This window comes from Pleurodeles waltl, chromosome 5 (assembly GCF_031143425.1).
Source record: "Pleurodeles waltl isolate 20211129_DDA chromosome 5, aPleWal1.hap1.20221129, whole genome shotgun sequence".
Lineage (NCBI taxonomy): Eukaryota > Metazoa > Chordata > Amphibia > Caudata > Salamandridae > Pleurodeles > Pleurodeles waltl.
Genome location: NC_090444.1, coordinates 261,560,341 through 261,575,963, shown reverse-complemented (window position 1 = coordinate 261,575,963; position 15,623 = coordinate 261,560,341). Strand labels below are relative to the sequence as shown.

The window sequence follows — 15,623 nt, the reverse complement described above, 5'->3', positions numbered from 1 at the left end:
TAAAACAATCCATGACAGGCATGATGCAGCCAAGTGCCTTATTCATGCAGGCTTGGATAGCACAGACCACATTTGACAAGGGCAGTTAGTGGCAGTATTTTGCTTTGTAGAAACGTGTCTGGGTGAGATTTTCCTGTAATGTTACAGGCATTGCTACTGGATATGTCCTTTTATTGGGTGTCACACCTTTGGAGAGAAGGCAAACTCCACTTTGAAACGCTTTAAAACTAGCAGAGCTACAGCTCATTCCTTGAAGCTATTGACTGGCAAAAACAATTCTGCACCAGTTCCGAAAATTACAGGTTGGCTGGCCGAGGCTGGCATCTAGGAAATACTTCCCAGCCAGTGATGCAGCATGCAGCTGAGTCTTGTTAGAACTGGCAGACAGCGAGGAGGCCAGCAGGTACATCAGTCCTCCAACTCCTCTCCCGTGCTGTAGTGGCTAACACACTTTGTTTACTCTCCGCTGCACATGACTAACCAATGGGGGGCAGGATCCAGCATTTCCTACCAGATTCCTGATCTGTCATGTCCTTCATGCCTATGATGTATAACTCTACTTGAAAGTTTCCTCTGCTTCAGATATCCAAAACCTTGAACACCGGGTGCCAACATCCAGGCCTGGATGTCCAGCACCTTTTTGAAGTTCAATCCAGCCAAAATAGAATTCCTTTTATTTGCTAACAACAAAAAATAGTGCAAACCTGATTAAATGGCATGAACCTTGCCAGCTTCGAACCCCACCTTTCACTGAATGCCATCCCTTTGATTCACCCTGGACATCAACCTCACCCTCAGGGAATACATTGCCAAAAATGTAAAGATGCCCTGGTACCAGCTCTGTCTTCCAAAGAAAGTGAAACTATTTCGTTTAGAAAGGGACTTCAGTTGCTGCTCAAGCCCTTGTACTTTTGCATCTCACTGGTGGTAACCAGACTCCACACTGGTACCCCTTAAGGGCATCATACATGCCTCAGCATGTCTAACCTGGGGCCTGAGGATATATGATTGCATCACTCCCATCCTACTTGAACTCTCTTGGTGCCTCTTGCCGGCCCGCGTCATCTTTAAAACCAGCTGCATCGTTTGGAAAGGTATCATGATCAGCACTCTGGATTATCCTGCAGATGAGCTCACCATCTATGGTGGTTCTAGCACACCTGCAGCCAAGAGACTCCATCAGACTGCAGACTTAAGAAGTGTAAAAAAGAAATAAAAACACAAGCAGGAGGGCTTTTCCATCTGTGCATCCAGGAAGTACAAAAACATCTTCATATCCATCAGAACTGCTGCTTCAATTTAGGAAAGAGTTGAAGACTCACCTTTTTAAAGAACACTACATAACAATGCATTAACCATCTACAACACAGCTACCTTTTCTATTACTCGTTGACTTTATGCTTGCCTTTGACCTAGTACAATGCTCTATTTCCTTTTGGCTTAGTTCACACTACTGAAATATCTATGTTCATGACTGCCGATTGTTCAAAAATGCTACATCCTACCTTTTCTCTCCTCCTTTCCTATTCCAGAACAAATTTTGGAAGAGCATCTGTTCATCCTTCCTCAAGAGATACACCTGTTGTTAACTGAGGGTGCCCTAGAGAGAACTGGACTTGGAAAAAGGCAATGGTAGTTATTCCTGGTACATCCTTTTCCTGAAAAGGTAAAGGGTTCTCGTGTTTATCTTGGAACGCCTACACCTGAGCATCTTCCTGTGGAAAGACAAATTCAAAGTGCTCACATTAGCTGGGATCCTTTCTGCCCTAGGCCCAGGAGACTGAATGGTGCTCTTGGACTTACAACAATGCATATTTTCATATACCCTTCCTTCTGTCCCACAGGTGTTACTTATGGTTCAATGTGGGCCACCTGGCGGGGTTCCTGAATGCCAGAGCGGGCAAACTGAGCAGTTTTCACCTGGCAGATGTCAAGTGGCGTCTACATTCTGAGTTGGCTCAGTGCATCTTTTATCTGTAGGGAGAGCCTTAGATGGAACTTTTTTTCACCACCATCGAGAAAATGTGGTGTCAACAACTTTGTGCATTGGAGTTTATGCAAGAACACTCTTACAAAGATGCATTCCGGCTGTAATGGAACAAGGGACAACTGCACATATTTCTGCCATGTCCTCTTTTACCCTAACATCTGAAGACACTCAAGAACGACCGGGCCCAAGATATCCTAGTGGCCCATGACTGGGCCAGAAGAGTGTGATTCCTGGAACTCCTGAGCATGAGCATCGGTCCCCCAATCAAGCTACCACTTGGAGAGGACTTACTGTCTCAGCTAGAGGTCCGGGACCGCCATCAAAATGTATGCAACTTACAGCTCCAGGTGTGGCGCTGGCTGACTGCAATTGACTGCTTTCAATTTGCCACCAGAAGTGGTGGATGTCATCCTCACAACCAGATGCCCCTCCACGAAATTCATCTGTGCTAGGTGCTGGGATAATTTGGGATTAGTAATGTGGTGTGGTTACTAGGACACTGACCCCTTACAGGCAAAGCTGTTGGCCAACCTTTTGTTTGTTTGTTTTTTAGCCCAGCAAGGCCTTGCAGTGGGCACTGTAAAAGGTTATGGGTCAGCCCTTTTGGACTTTCTGTGTTTGCCAGATCAACCGTTCTTGTTTAAATCACTTGTTACAATGAGGTTTATTAAAAGATTGACACACATTTTTGTCTCTCAAACTATTTGTGATTGCCCAGTGGGACCTTCACGTGGTCTTAACATTCCTCATGTGTATGCCCTTCGAGCTATGCCTAGTTGTTCACTGCATTTCCTGACCTTTAAGACAGTCATCCTCATTGCAATCACATTGGCTCGTTGTTTCACTTAACTGCAGGCACTGTCAGTGGATGTGCCCTACACAGTGTTTTTCCTGATAATTTGGTGTTGAAGACTTGGCCTTTCCACCAAAAGTTATGCTTCTCTTCCACGTTGACACATCAAAAACAGAAATTATGAGTAGGTAGACATATGATAATCACATAATTCAAATCATTTTAACCGTGGGATGAATAATTTAAAATAGGAAAAGGCTGGAGCCCTTTTTTATGTGAATTATATAGTCTATATAAACAGTTCAGAAATTCTTTTTAAATGCAGTGCTCATATGATCACACATTGAGCGAAAAGGTGTGTGTAAAACAAAAGACAATAGAACAGTATTTTGAAGTACAATAGTCTGAGCAATTTCCAGGTCCAGGGATTAATTGACCAAGCAGTTTATCAATGTTAAGCTCACTTTGCCATGGTTGTTGAGCGTGTTTTGACCCTCTCTCAATAGAGGGTCAACATCAGGACTAGGAAACGGAATATGGGATGCAAGATCAATTCAACTGTAATCGAAGAAGTGATATTCACATGAGAGCTATCCAAAATATTCAGTCTAAAAATGCAAATAGTAAGAAATAATGTAAATAGTTCTTACAATAATAATCTGATAGAGACTTCTAGCCGCAGATTCCTTACCTTAGAATATTCTCCATGTGTCAGATCGGATTCAGGCATTTTTTAGCAGTGCCTCTTACGTGCTGGTGGGTGGCATTGTTTGGCTCTGCGTTGTCCATGCTGGAAGTGATGTGCACTGTGTCTATTTAAGCACCACCCAAGTGCATTGACATCAGTTCTTTTCTTTCTGCGCCTTCAGTGCAGTTCTGGAGAGAGTTACCTCTGTCCACTTTGTGGAGAAATTTTTGCCATTTTGTCAAATTTGTTTGAACTTTTTCTCCCAGTGTGCTATGGATGTCCCTCAAAAAACCTGTTGGGTTTAAACCCTATGGTTCCTGTCACAGACACATTGTCTGTGACAGAACCCCCATCAGGTTTGCCTCTGCTGCTGAACGACAGCTCTGAGGACTTTGATGACTGTCGCACCATGAGTTCCAGTGCGCTGCTGAAAAGACCCCACGCCACCAGCTGACCCCATGGCGCTTTTGGTACCAGTTGCACTGGAAGGTCCTGGGCCTGTTCGCTAAGCCATTGTGGGTGCTAGTAAGTCTCAAAAGAATTTTAAAAAGACAGAGAAGTCGGAGTGCTCTTCATCTTTGCCATGCCGTCCCAAGTTATCGGACAAGGCATGGCAATGATGTCACCACTCTAGGCCCCACTTCCATGCGTCTGGGTCTGCTCCGAGCCTCCCAGAATTTCTATGACCTGGAGCATTCTCTGCCCAGCCAAGGGAGTTTTATGAGGCCATGCATCTCATATTTGGACGAGCCGACCCCAACAAAGTGCTTTCTAGCCCCACTGGATTACCACCACCGGGACCCCCCTTTGTGCCAGTTGGGCCCTCTGAATCTATTGTTGGATTCGGACCAGCCCCGGTTCTAATACTGTGGCCTTCCCCAGAGCCTGTTTCAGTGACATCATGCCCGGTGATGCAACCCCAACTCCAATACAGAGCAGGATCGGTGTTGCCTGACTCCAGCACCGGCCTGAACTCGAACCTCTGAGTCTTAAGTCTCTTTTTTTTTTTTTACAGGCACTGTGAGTACTAAGAGTTGGTTCTGATGACCCTTATAGTTACCAAACCCCTGGGAAGAGCCAGAGGACGACTGGTATAACTCTGCCTTGGTCTGTCCTCCTAGTGTCGCTACAGAGTGTTGGAGGCTTGGTTATTAGTAGGGAGAAGTATACACCTGTCACTAGTAACATGACCACCACCCCATCACAAGGTCCAGTCAAGGTCTCAGTACATTAGCCCCTGGCTCAACCTTTGGTAGCTGACTGCGAGCAGGCAGACTTAAAGTAGGAGACAGGTATGTAAAGCATTTAAATACACCAATACAGTAAATAAGTAAGACACAGCACACAATAAACATACCACACCAATTTATAAAAATAGGAAATATGTTTCTCTCTAAAATGACACCAAACCGACAAAAGCTAGTATAGGGAACCAGAGATATGAATTTTTAGAGATTAAATTGACAAATGTGCTTTCTAGTGCTTAAAAGCCAGTAGCACCAACCAGGGACATATGGTCATGCTAGATCAGGACCAAGTCACAATTTGAGGCTAACCGTGATGGTGCCCTGCTCAAAAACACTGAATGGGAGACGTCAGTCAAAGTTTTACCTTCGGACTTCCTGGAGCTTTTTCCCCTGTCGTTGGGCAAGGCTCCTCATCAGGCCGGGGATCCGTTCCGCCTTGTCAGTTTGCTTTTCCGCAGGGCCCTAGTCATATCCTGAAAGTCTCGTTGACGGGAAAAGCTCTGGCGCTTCAGCGGGGCGAACCTGAAATCCCTGTTGGCCGTGATTCATCGGCGGCGACTTGACTCTTGTCGACGGGTCAGTCACCTTATGGATGTTTTTTTTTCAAAAGTTGCTCCAACCTTCTGGATCTCCTTCTTGAGGTTCTCCTTTGGGTCTCAAAGTGTCCAAAACACAAATATAAGGGTCTAGAAGCTCTGAGATGGTATTTGGAAGTTTGGACCACAATTCACTTTGCCAAATACTTAAAAGTCCACTGGTGCAAGGGAGCTCTGTTAACTTGTTGCTTTCAGAGAGTCCACTTCTTAATCCTTTTTGGAGCAAGGCAAAGTCCTCAGGGCTGTAGTTCCCTGTGTACAGCAGGAGCAGTCCTTCAGAGAACAGTCCTTTGGGTGCGAACCATGGTTCCAGCAGATCTGAGTTGCTATGCAGCTCTAACATATTTATTTAGTGGTCTAAGTGGACAAGCAGGGGGGACACTGCTGTCTAATGAAATTCAGGATGCCACCCAAAAGCATGACAGCTTACTCCAAAGTGTGGCATATGCTTGTCCCACAAAGCAGTGCACTTTAATAATCCAACCTCCTGGTGTGCTCATTTCCATTAACACTCCCCCTCTAGACCATCTGCAAATTCCATTCCTTGGTCTGCCATCTGGCTGTGGGGTACAGGTAGAGGGGGTAGGCATGGCGACATTCCTTTCTGTCCTGTTCTCGTTGAAGCCCAATTCTACCCAGCCCCCTTTCGGGCCTGTGCTCCGCAACTGCAGAACCCCCCCCACAAGATAACGTCTGCTCCATAAAGGCCACTTATTGCCTCATCAAAGCAGCCTGGCTAAGCCTGTTAAGGCTGGCCAATCAGAAGAGACTGCTAAAAGGCTGAATTTTGTCTCACAGAAAGGAAAGTCTTATAACTTATTTTCTGCAATAGCTATGATAAATTCAACAATGGCAAATTGTTGGATTTATCATTACCAATCTTTTGAGTCCTTGAATAAAATTTCTAGCTCCTTCCTAGCAATATTAATACTTACATACAAATATTCCAATGTTAGCCTATGTAGCTAAGTACCTACAGTGGGGAAAAATGAAATGGGAAGTTCTTCCCTCACCACAGCGTATACAACATATTTTATAATGTCCTAGCTTAGAGTTACCTGGCACCCACCCCTGGGGCACCTAAGAAAAACCTGAGGGTTGACTTATATATAAAAAATAAGGTAGATTATCACTTTGAAAGTACCTTTAATTCCAAAGTCATATTTGCGTATATTTTACTTTTAAAGACAGTCTGCAAAGCAGGCCTGCCTTTAAAAGTGACAGCAGGCAACACAGTACATTCCAGTGCAGGAAATACACTGGGTCTCTAAACCTCTCTGCCCTTTTACATACAAGAGACTTACTGGTAGTTTGAAACATCTTGCTTCATGATATATTAAGGATTTACAGGGGTCTGTCATTGCTGATTGTAATTATACCTAATTACCATATACCTTTTTCATCAGAGCACTGACCCTGGGCCTGGTTAGCAGAGCCCAGGGCACAGTCTGAGTTAGTTACTACCAGTATCAGTCAAAAAATATTGGGGTGAACAGGGCTGAAAGGATGACTTTCTCACATGGCCTCCACCCAAACAAAAGTTGATTGGTAACTAACCTACTCCCTGGTAGTCCTCATCATCTGAGTGGAAAAATCTGGAAAGTCCATCCGCATTGGCATGGCCACCCCAGGTCTGTGTTCAACTGTGAAGTCCATTCCCTGTAGAGAAATGGCCCATCTCAATAGCTTTGGATTCACCTTCCACCCCCCATCTCCATGAGCTATGTGAGATGTCGGTGGTCAGTTTGCACACTTGAGTACCAAACAGGTATGGTCTCGGCTTTTCAGGGACCAAACCACAGCAAAGGCTTCCCTCTCAATGGCACTCCACCTTTGTTCTCTGGGGAGAAGTTGCCTGCTAATGAAGGCAACTGGCTGATCAAGGCCCTCCTCGTTTACCTGTGCTAACGCTGCCTCAATCCCATGTTCTGATGCATCTGTGTGAACCACAAATTCCTTTGTGTAGTCAGGGGCAAGTAACACTGGTGCTAAACACATAGCCTCTTTCAGAGTGTCAAAAGCCTTTTCACACTGTGGGGTCCACATGACTTTCTTTGGCCTCTTTTTAGAAGTGAGTTCTCTCAGGGGAGTTACAATGGTCCCATAGTTCTGAATACATTTTCTATACTACCCAGTCAGAACAAGGAAGGCCCTGACCTCTGTCTGGGTTGTAGGAGCGGTCCAATCCAATATAGGTTGGATTTTTGCCTGGAGAGGTTGTACATTGCCTCAGCCTACAAGGTGACCCAGGTACACAACTGAACTCTGCCCTATTTGGCACTTACTGGCAGTAGTCCGCCCTGCCTGCTGAAGGGCCTAAAGCACTTCCTTCAGGTTATTTAAGTGATTCTCCAAGGTGGAATTGTACACATCTATATTGTCTTGATAAGCTGCACTGAACTGTACCAGTCCAGACTGGACCCTGCTCTCCAACCTTTGGAAGGTGGCAGGGGCATTCTTTAAGGCAACTGGCATTACTTTAAATTGGTAATGTCCCTCTGATGGGGAGAATGCTGATCTCTCCTTTGCTCCTTCACTGGGGGTAATCTGCCAGTAGCCTGAGGTCAAATCAAATGTACCCATGTACTTAGTAACCCCTAACCTGTCAGTAACCTCATCAGTTCTAGGTATAGGGTGAGCATCCTTCTTTCTGACTGCATTCAGTCCTCTGTAGTCCACACAGAACCTCAACTCTTTCTTTTCTCCCTGGAGATTAGGTTGCATATCAGCGCCGTTGGAGTGGACCATTGACTGTCAAAGGGCTCAATTACCCTCAATTCCAGCATCTTACCTACCTCAGCTTTGATGCTGGTTCTGACCTGGCCAAACAGCCTGTAAAACTTGTTTTGATAGGTAGGCTGTCACCAGTGTCAATGTAATGGACACACCAAGTGGTGAGTCCAGGGGTCAGGTAGAACAGCCCAGCAAACTCCTCCAACACTTGTTTGCAGTCTTTTTGCTGCTGGTATGTCAGCTTGTGAGTGAGTATAACTCCCTCCACTGACCCATCTTGCACATTGTGGAAGAGGAGGTCTGGCAGTAGCTCAGTTTCCTCACTTCTCCTCCTTCATCTGTGACCCTCAGCATGGTCATGTCTGCCCTGTATTGGTGGGGTTTCAACCTATTGACATGCAGGCCTCTTTGAGGGTTCCTGGGAGTGGTAAAGTTTCCCAGATAGGTAACTTCACCCTTCTTCTCTAGGATTGGATACGGCCCAGTCCACTTGTCATGAAGGGCCCTGGGAGCCACAGGCTCCAACACTCACCCCAGTTGTCCTAGTTTGTCCTCAGGCATAGTAGCCTTCTGGTCATGCCATAGCTTCATGAGCTCTTGACTGGCCTCGAGGAACTTGCTTTGAACATGTACTCTGTTGTGCGAGATTTCAGGCCTCGTACACAGTCTAACACATTTTCCTTGGCTTCCTTGAGAGGCTTTTCCCAATACTCATTCACCAGGCACAATGGGCCTCTTATGGCGTGCCCAAACAGCAATTCAAAGGGGCTAAAGCCAACCTCTTTTTGTGTGACCTTTCTTTAGGCAAACAGGTAGGCATGGTAGGAGAACATCCCATCCCCCCTGAGTTTGTCAGATATACCATTGATCATGTCCTTCAGGTTCGTATTGAACCTTTCCACCCAACCATTAGTTTGGGGATGATACTGGGTGGTGAACTTATAGGTGACACCACATTCTTCCCACATCGCCTTCAGATAACTGGACATGAAATTTATGCCCCTATCTGAAACAACCTCCTAAGACAACCCACTCTGGTGATCACACCAAGTAGGCCCGTAGCCACTGAAGGAGCAGTGACTGTCCTGAGGGCAATTGCCTTGGGGTACCTTGTGGCATGGTCCACTACAATCAAGGTATACCTGTTCCCTGATGTAGTTGGTGGGTGTAGGAGACCAACAATATCTACCCCAACCTCTTGAAGGAAGTCCGAAATACTGGCAGTGCTATCAAGGGAGGGTTTGGTTTGCCCCCTGCCTTGCCTCTGGCCTGACAGGTTGCACAGGAGCTACGGAACTCCTTCACTTTGGCAGACATGTTGGGCCTATGGAAATGGTTCACCAACCGGTTCCAAGTCTTATTCTGACCCAGATGACGTGCCAAGGGTATGTCATGACATAGGGTGAAAAGGAATTATCTGTACTTTTGGGGGACCTAGCCTCCTGGTGGCTCCCTCTTGGAGGTCTCTGGCCTCAGTATACAGAAACTCCATCCTCCCAGTAGACTCTATGAAACCCATTGACATCACACTTCTCTTGCCTAGAGGCGGTTTGCCTCAGGTCCTCAGTAGTGGGACACTCTCTTTGTCCCTGACAAAACTCCTCCCTGGTGTGTCCACCAGCTCCTGTGAATTCTGCCAAGTCAGACAGATGTTGCAGGGCTGGAATTCCACCCTCAGTGGTCAGGTCCTCCCCTCAGGGTTAGATCCCCCTGCACCGCTGCAGTTCTCTGGGTTGGCTCACTAGACCCATTGACCTTTCTCTCATTGGATGTTTGGCCCTTTATTCCAGAGTCCAGGTGACCAGCCTTTCCCTGCTGAGCAGCCTGTGACCGGGTCACAGGACATACCCACTCAGCGAGATCCAGCATCTTTGCAGTGCACCAGGAGGGCATGAGACACAGCCACCTGTTTAGGTCCTATCGCCGCTTCCCGTTCCAAACTCCCCATTGGCATGGGTTGGAGTTTGGTACTGCTGTCTGTATACATTACCTGGTTGTACACACTAGATATAATCTGCTCTGGAGAAACCAGCTTCTGTATGACCATAGTCACACTGGCTCCTGTGTTTCTCAGAGCCTCAACCTCAGTTCCATTGAGTTTAGGCCTCTGCCGGTACCTCTCCATGATGGGAGGCATGGTGGCCAGGGTTGCAATTTCCACCCCATACAGGAACACTGAGGTCACCTCTGGTAACCCCTTTCCCATCTCTGGGACAATCTCCACCCCTGCACCTACACTAGCAATTCCTGTGGGCTGCCCACCAATGTGGGGTTTCTTTGTGCAGACAGCTTCTCCTCTCGTGTCCTGGCTGATAACAGTCAAAACACTGACATGCCTTCATCAGGTCTCAGAACTTTCCTACTTTATAGGATCAAAGTTCTTCCCCTGGCACCTCTTCCGCTTGAAAGTGGCATGGCTCTGGGTCCCTCCCTCTTGTGGATGTTTTTGAGGGCCTTGTGAGGACTTTTTCTGTTTTTTGACCTTCTTTCCCTTTATCTTTCTTCTGGGAGAGAACCTTTCCTTCTTTCTTTTGGTCACTTTCCAGGTGTTGATTAGAAACCTGGGTTCTCACCCACTGATCAGCTGTCTCCCTGAGACAACTGTGAGTCCACTAGATACTGGCTTAACTTCTCTTGCACACAATGAGACATGATGTGCTCTTTAAGAATTCAATTCTACAGCCCCTCATAAGTACTCACTTGATTACCCTTAATCCATTCCTTTAGTTCCTTTACTGAGATATCTACAAATTCCACCCAGGACAGTGTGCTCACCTTCTGGGTGTCCCTAAACTTCACCCCCATACTGTTTTGGGAGTAAGACCACTTTATTTATTTTTTTACTAAACATTGCTTCATGTGGGAGTAAGATTTTCCTCATCTCCCTGTAGGATCAGGAGTCTATCCCTCCCAGCTACTGGGATCAGTTCCCACAGGAGTGAACCCCAGCCCTATCAAATGCAGTCATCCATTTGTCAATATCATCCCCCTTGGTTTACATGGGAATTATTCCCTTGGGAAGCCCGGTTTAGAGCTATATTCCCTTGGAAAGCCTGAGTTTAGACCTACCCCACTGTGCACCTCAGTACCACCTTATTCATTGCCACCATTTCTTCTCTCTCTTCTTTCCTTGCCCACTTCTTCTTTTCTAGTTCTAGATTCTCCTTCTCTGTAGCTAGGACTTCCAACTGATCCTCAAGCTTTCTCTCTTCAAGGGACAGTTCTGGTTCCCTTGTGAGGGAGCCTCCCCTCCCTTTAATAGCCGAAAGTGTTAACCTAGCACCAGAAGAAATAGATGAGGTGTTATCCTCCCTCCTTGAGGTGGTTGAAGGAGATCACCCTCCCCAACCTTCTCTGGAGCTGTCTGTGCCCAGGCCTTAATGGACCTAATCAAATCTGCCTTTGGGATCTTATTGCTATTAGGTAGCCTCCTGGATCTACACTGAACCCTAAGCTCAGCCAATTTGAGTTTATTCAGTTTAGCCAGATCCAGCTCCGGCTCCATGGTATCCTTAGTTTTGGGTCACACAAACTTTGCAATCAGAAATAGAACAAATTTGGAAAAATCAAAAGAATGGATTAAAAATCAGTTTTAGTCCAAATTTCAAAATCAAAGGGTTTTTTTTTAGTCATTTTAGCGGATATTTACATATCTTAACTTACTTTACTGTAAGGTGTAATTCAAACACAAATACATATCCTCACCATTGAACCCCAAATATGTTGGAGGCTGGGTTTTTGGTATGGATAAGTATGCACCTATCACTAGCAATAAGGCCAACACCCCAACATAAGGTCCAGGCAAGGTCTCAATACATTAGCTCCTGGCTCAACCCTTGGTAGCGAGCTTCAAGCAGGCAGGCTTAACGTGGGAGACAGGTGTCTAAAGCAGTTGGTTGAATACACCAATACAGTAAATAAGTAAAACACAACACACAATAAGAATCCCACACCAACGTCACTTTAGAGGTGCACTTCAGAGGTGTTGTAGTGAAACGTCTCATGGGAGTTAAGGCGGACTGCTTAGTTTGGTGTGTCACGTAGTTTCAGGAGTGTATACCCTCAAAGTGGAAAGTAGCCAGGCAGGATTCCCCAGGTCATGCGAAGGTGGTATGAGGCTCTTTGCACCAGGATGTTTAATTGAGAATTCCAAACTCTGGTCCTGACTGTGGAGATGTGGAAGAGCATCCATCATAGGCATGTTTCAAAGGCACCTGAAGGTTCTTATCATTGAAAATATTCCTTTCTAGAGCTTCTCCATCTGAATGGCCCCCATGTTGCTGTTTCTATTGCTTTTCAGGGGCCGATACCGAGGGGTCTAGTTTATTTAACAAGCGATCAGGGCTGCCTCCCATTCATCTGCTTGAATCGTTCCGTTTAGGGATAATGCTCAGTCTGGTCAGACGGTTTTCAGAAATATGTTGGTTCTTCTGTACAGCCTTTCATTTTTCTTCTTGCTTCTTAAACTTATAATATCCTAAGAATGGAAGGAGTTGGATACGAGTACGAGATAATTACTTAGCTCTGTAATGTTGTCTTAAAAGTACCGCAAAATACCACTTATCTCTCCCTCTTTTGACTTTTTAGAGATACTCCAACTTGTGCACAGTTAAAGATCCTAGGTGTGGACCATGCACTTGTGGTATTTTAGTGGGGCGCAGACACAGGAGAGGTGCACATGCAAGCTGGGCCCTTACTAGGACTGGGCAGATGGGTGGTTTTCTTTGCACAGTGAATCCAGGGAATAAGTTACATTCTCTGAGTTTCCTTGTAAGTGTGTTGACCAAACACACAACATCCATATCTGAGAGGACGAGAAACGGCACTTTTATAGATATCGTTTCATATTAGGGTGATATATAAAGGATCTGAATTGCTGTCTGATTAAGCTCTCAAATCACAATGTGACAGTGTTTGCGGAGAGCACGTGCTCTCCCCAAACATTGTCACTTCGTACTTTGAGAGCAATAACTCAAGGAGGTTTTGAGTCAAAACGTCAATTTTCAGAAATGAAAATGTAAGCTTGGTGTTTTGTGTTTATGCGCCACAACAACTGGAAATTGCGTGGTTCAGTCCCTTCTGGAGATCTCTAGTGCACAGTCCCAGGGCCCCACCTCCATCTGCCTGTCGAGTTGATGTACACATTGGACCTCGGTTGCTGTTCACCCAGAGGTCGTTCAGTTTTAGGCAAACGACATCAAGATTATTTTAAAGTTTGATAGCTGTCCCAAGCAGTAAACTAAAGTCTAGTGAATGTCTAGCTGCCACTTAGTCACGGATACATCACAGCTTGTTGTATCCTAACAATTGCCAAACCAAGCTCCTGTTTGTCAGCGAGACTTACCTGAGCAAAACACACAATTCAGTTGTTTCTTTGGGAAAAGGTTATATTGTGTTGGCCAACCTAGGAGCACGCGAGTGAGCGCATGGCCGTGAAGACACTGGGAGCCGAGGACATACACCCACATAGTTTGTTGCTGCACAGAGCCATCCTCCTGACCCAACAAGTCTTAGGCACATAGTAGGTGAATAGCTTAGACTAAGTCAAAAGCCTCTATGCTGGAGCCAGAAGAAAACAAAAGCTACCTGCCCCCACTCCTAGACTGTGCTGGTGAAACTTATTGCTCACCTTGGTTGATGGGATTACATCTCCAGTACAAAGCATAATTTACACTGGTTGAAGACGGGACAGAGTCAGGCTTGAATGCTCTATCTAATCCATACATCAAGCACACCAGTATTGGCAAACCAAGCTGCTCCTTTCACAGAGGAGCAGAGCCTTGGCAGCAACTTTGTCTTGGTGGAGTTTCACGTCTCAGACCTAAATATGGAAGCAGCTACCTCTGCATTGTGGAGGTGAGACATGTCTCCTTGAGGCCTGTATGCTCCCTGTGCCAGCCTGTTCTTTGTTAGCTTCTGCGGACATGATCACAGGCAGTTAGCGCAAAGCATGAAGGGTGCTATACGGATCTGCTTACTTAGTCGTCTGTTTTGTGTTGCTTATTACAAAGGTTACATAATGAATTCAGTAAATCAAGCAATGTCCCCATGTAGAAGCTGTTAGGGTTGAACTCTTTTTTTACCCTCATTATCACAAGAAACTTTACCCCTAGAGCTGCTGGATGACTTCTCTCTTATCTGTACAGATAGAGGTTCCTCAGCAGAAAGACTGAGGGACATAATATTGGCGGATGTGTTACTACGTCACAACCGTGATGGTCATCCCCTCTGCCGAAATCTAAATCCCATTATTGCCTATGGGCCTTAGATTTCGGCAGATTGGATATCAGTCAGTGTTGTGACGGAGTAACCCATCTGCCAATATCTAAATCAGGCCCGTAATGCCTTATCGACCCTATGATTCACCTTTTAGAGGTAAGATGAAGTTCAGATAAAGTATCTTTAGTTGAAACAGGCATTTGATTATAACCTTTCTTCACATGACTTCTGAAGTGTGGAGTCATCAGAATGAGCCCTGGAGGGTACAATCCAAGCGTTGAATGAACTGTAAGAAGCCTATCCATCTGAAGGTCAGTCCAGCCTAGGATTAAATGACTGAGCTTCTCCTCATTCCCATTGGAGCACCAGGAACTCCATGCCAATGGCTTGGGATTCTGCATCTTTAGGAAAGGGCAAGAAAGCACTAATGCAGCCATCTACATAAATGTGCCGTCAGTTACCAAGCAGAGGCAGTGCTTAGCTCCAATCCATAGGATCCTTCTTCGTCAATGATCAGAAAACCATATTATGAAACAACATCTTTCAAATATGTTTTCTTATAGACTTGAAATGTTGTGTGAAAGAGGGAGGCCTTGATTAGTCTCAGTTTAGCGACAGTTCATCCAGGTGAGGGTGGGGGCACAGATTGATCAGGCACATCTCTGCTTGGACACCTTGTGGGGTTAAAGGCAGTAAAGGGAATCTTGTGTGTCTGAGGGCCTTTGTTAAATGGTAATCCTAGATTGACAAAGCGTGTATAAAGGAATACGCTTTGAAATAACCCTCATATCTTTGTCAGGCAGTGTCTCTTCTTGAGAAGCAACAGTCTCTGAGAGCGAAGCTTTGCATTGCCCAAATCTCAAGGCAAAATCCAGCTCCGGTTTTGAATTGACCTACAAATTTGCATCACATCTCCAATGAAATTCATGACACTCAAAGGTTTTTCGTGCATATTCTTTCTGGATGTCCTGAATAGGCTTTTACTTTCCTTTGCTCCTAGACACAGCCTCACAGTAACTATTGTGCATTATATTCCAGGAATGGATGGCATTGAGGGATGTGTAGGTTGTGAAGCTTGGTGGGCGGGTGGGTAGCATGGATGGATAAATTGATGGTTCGCTGGAATTGTGTGGATTAGAGTGCTGCGGATTGGAATGTGCGTATTCGATTGACAGATTATTGGATTCGATTGGCTAGAGAGACGATTGGACTAGTTGGATAGATGCTTCAAATGGATGCAGTTATGATCGGGACGAATAGAAGGGTTTTAGGGGCGATTTGCGATGGATATATTGACTTGGATGATTGTAAGGGGTGAATGGAAGGAATATGGGACAGGCAGGTAAATGTGGATAGA

The 15,623-nt window shown here is 45.6% G+C and overlaps 1 protein-coding gene across 4 annotated transcripts in view; it reads left to right on the top strand.

The window, feature by feature from the left end:
• Positions 1–15,623, top strand: part of THADA (THADA armadillo repeat containing) — a 1,551,972-nt gene that overhangs the window by 301,800 nt on the left and 1,234,549 nt on the right. The gene's annotated exons all lie outside the window — the stretch shown is intronic.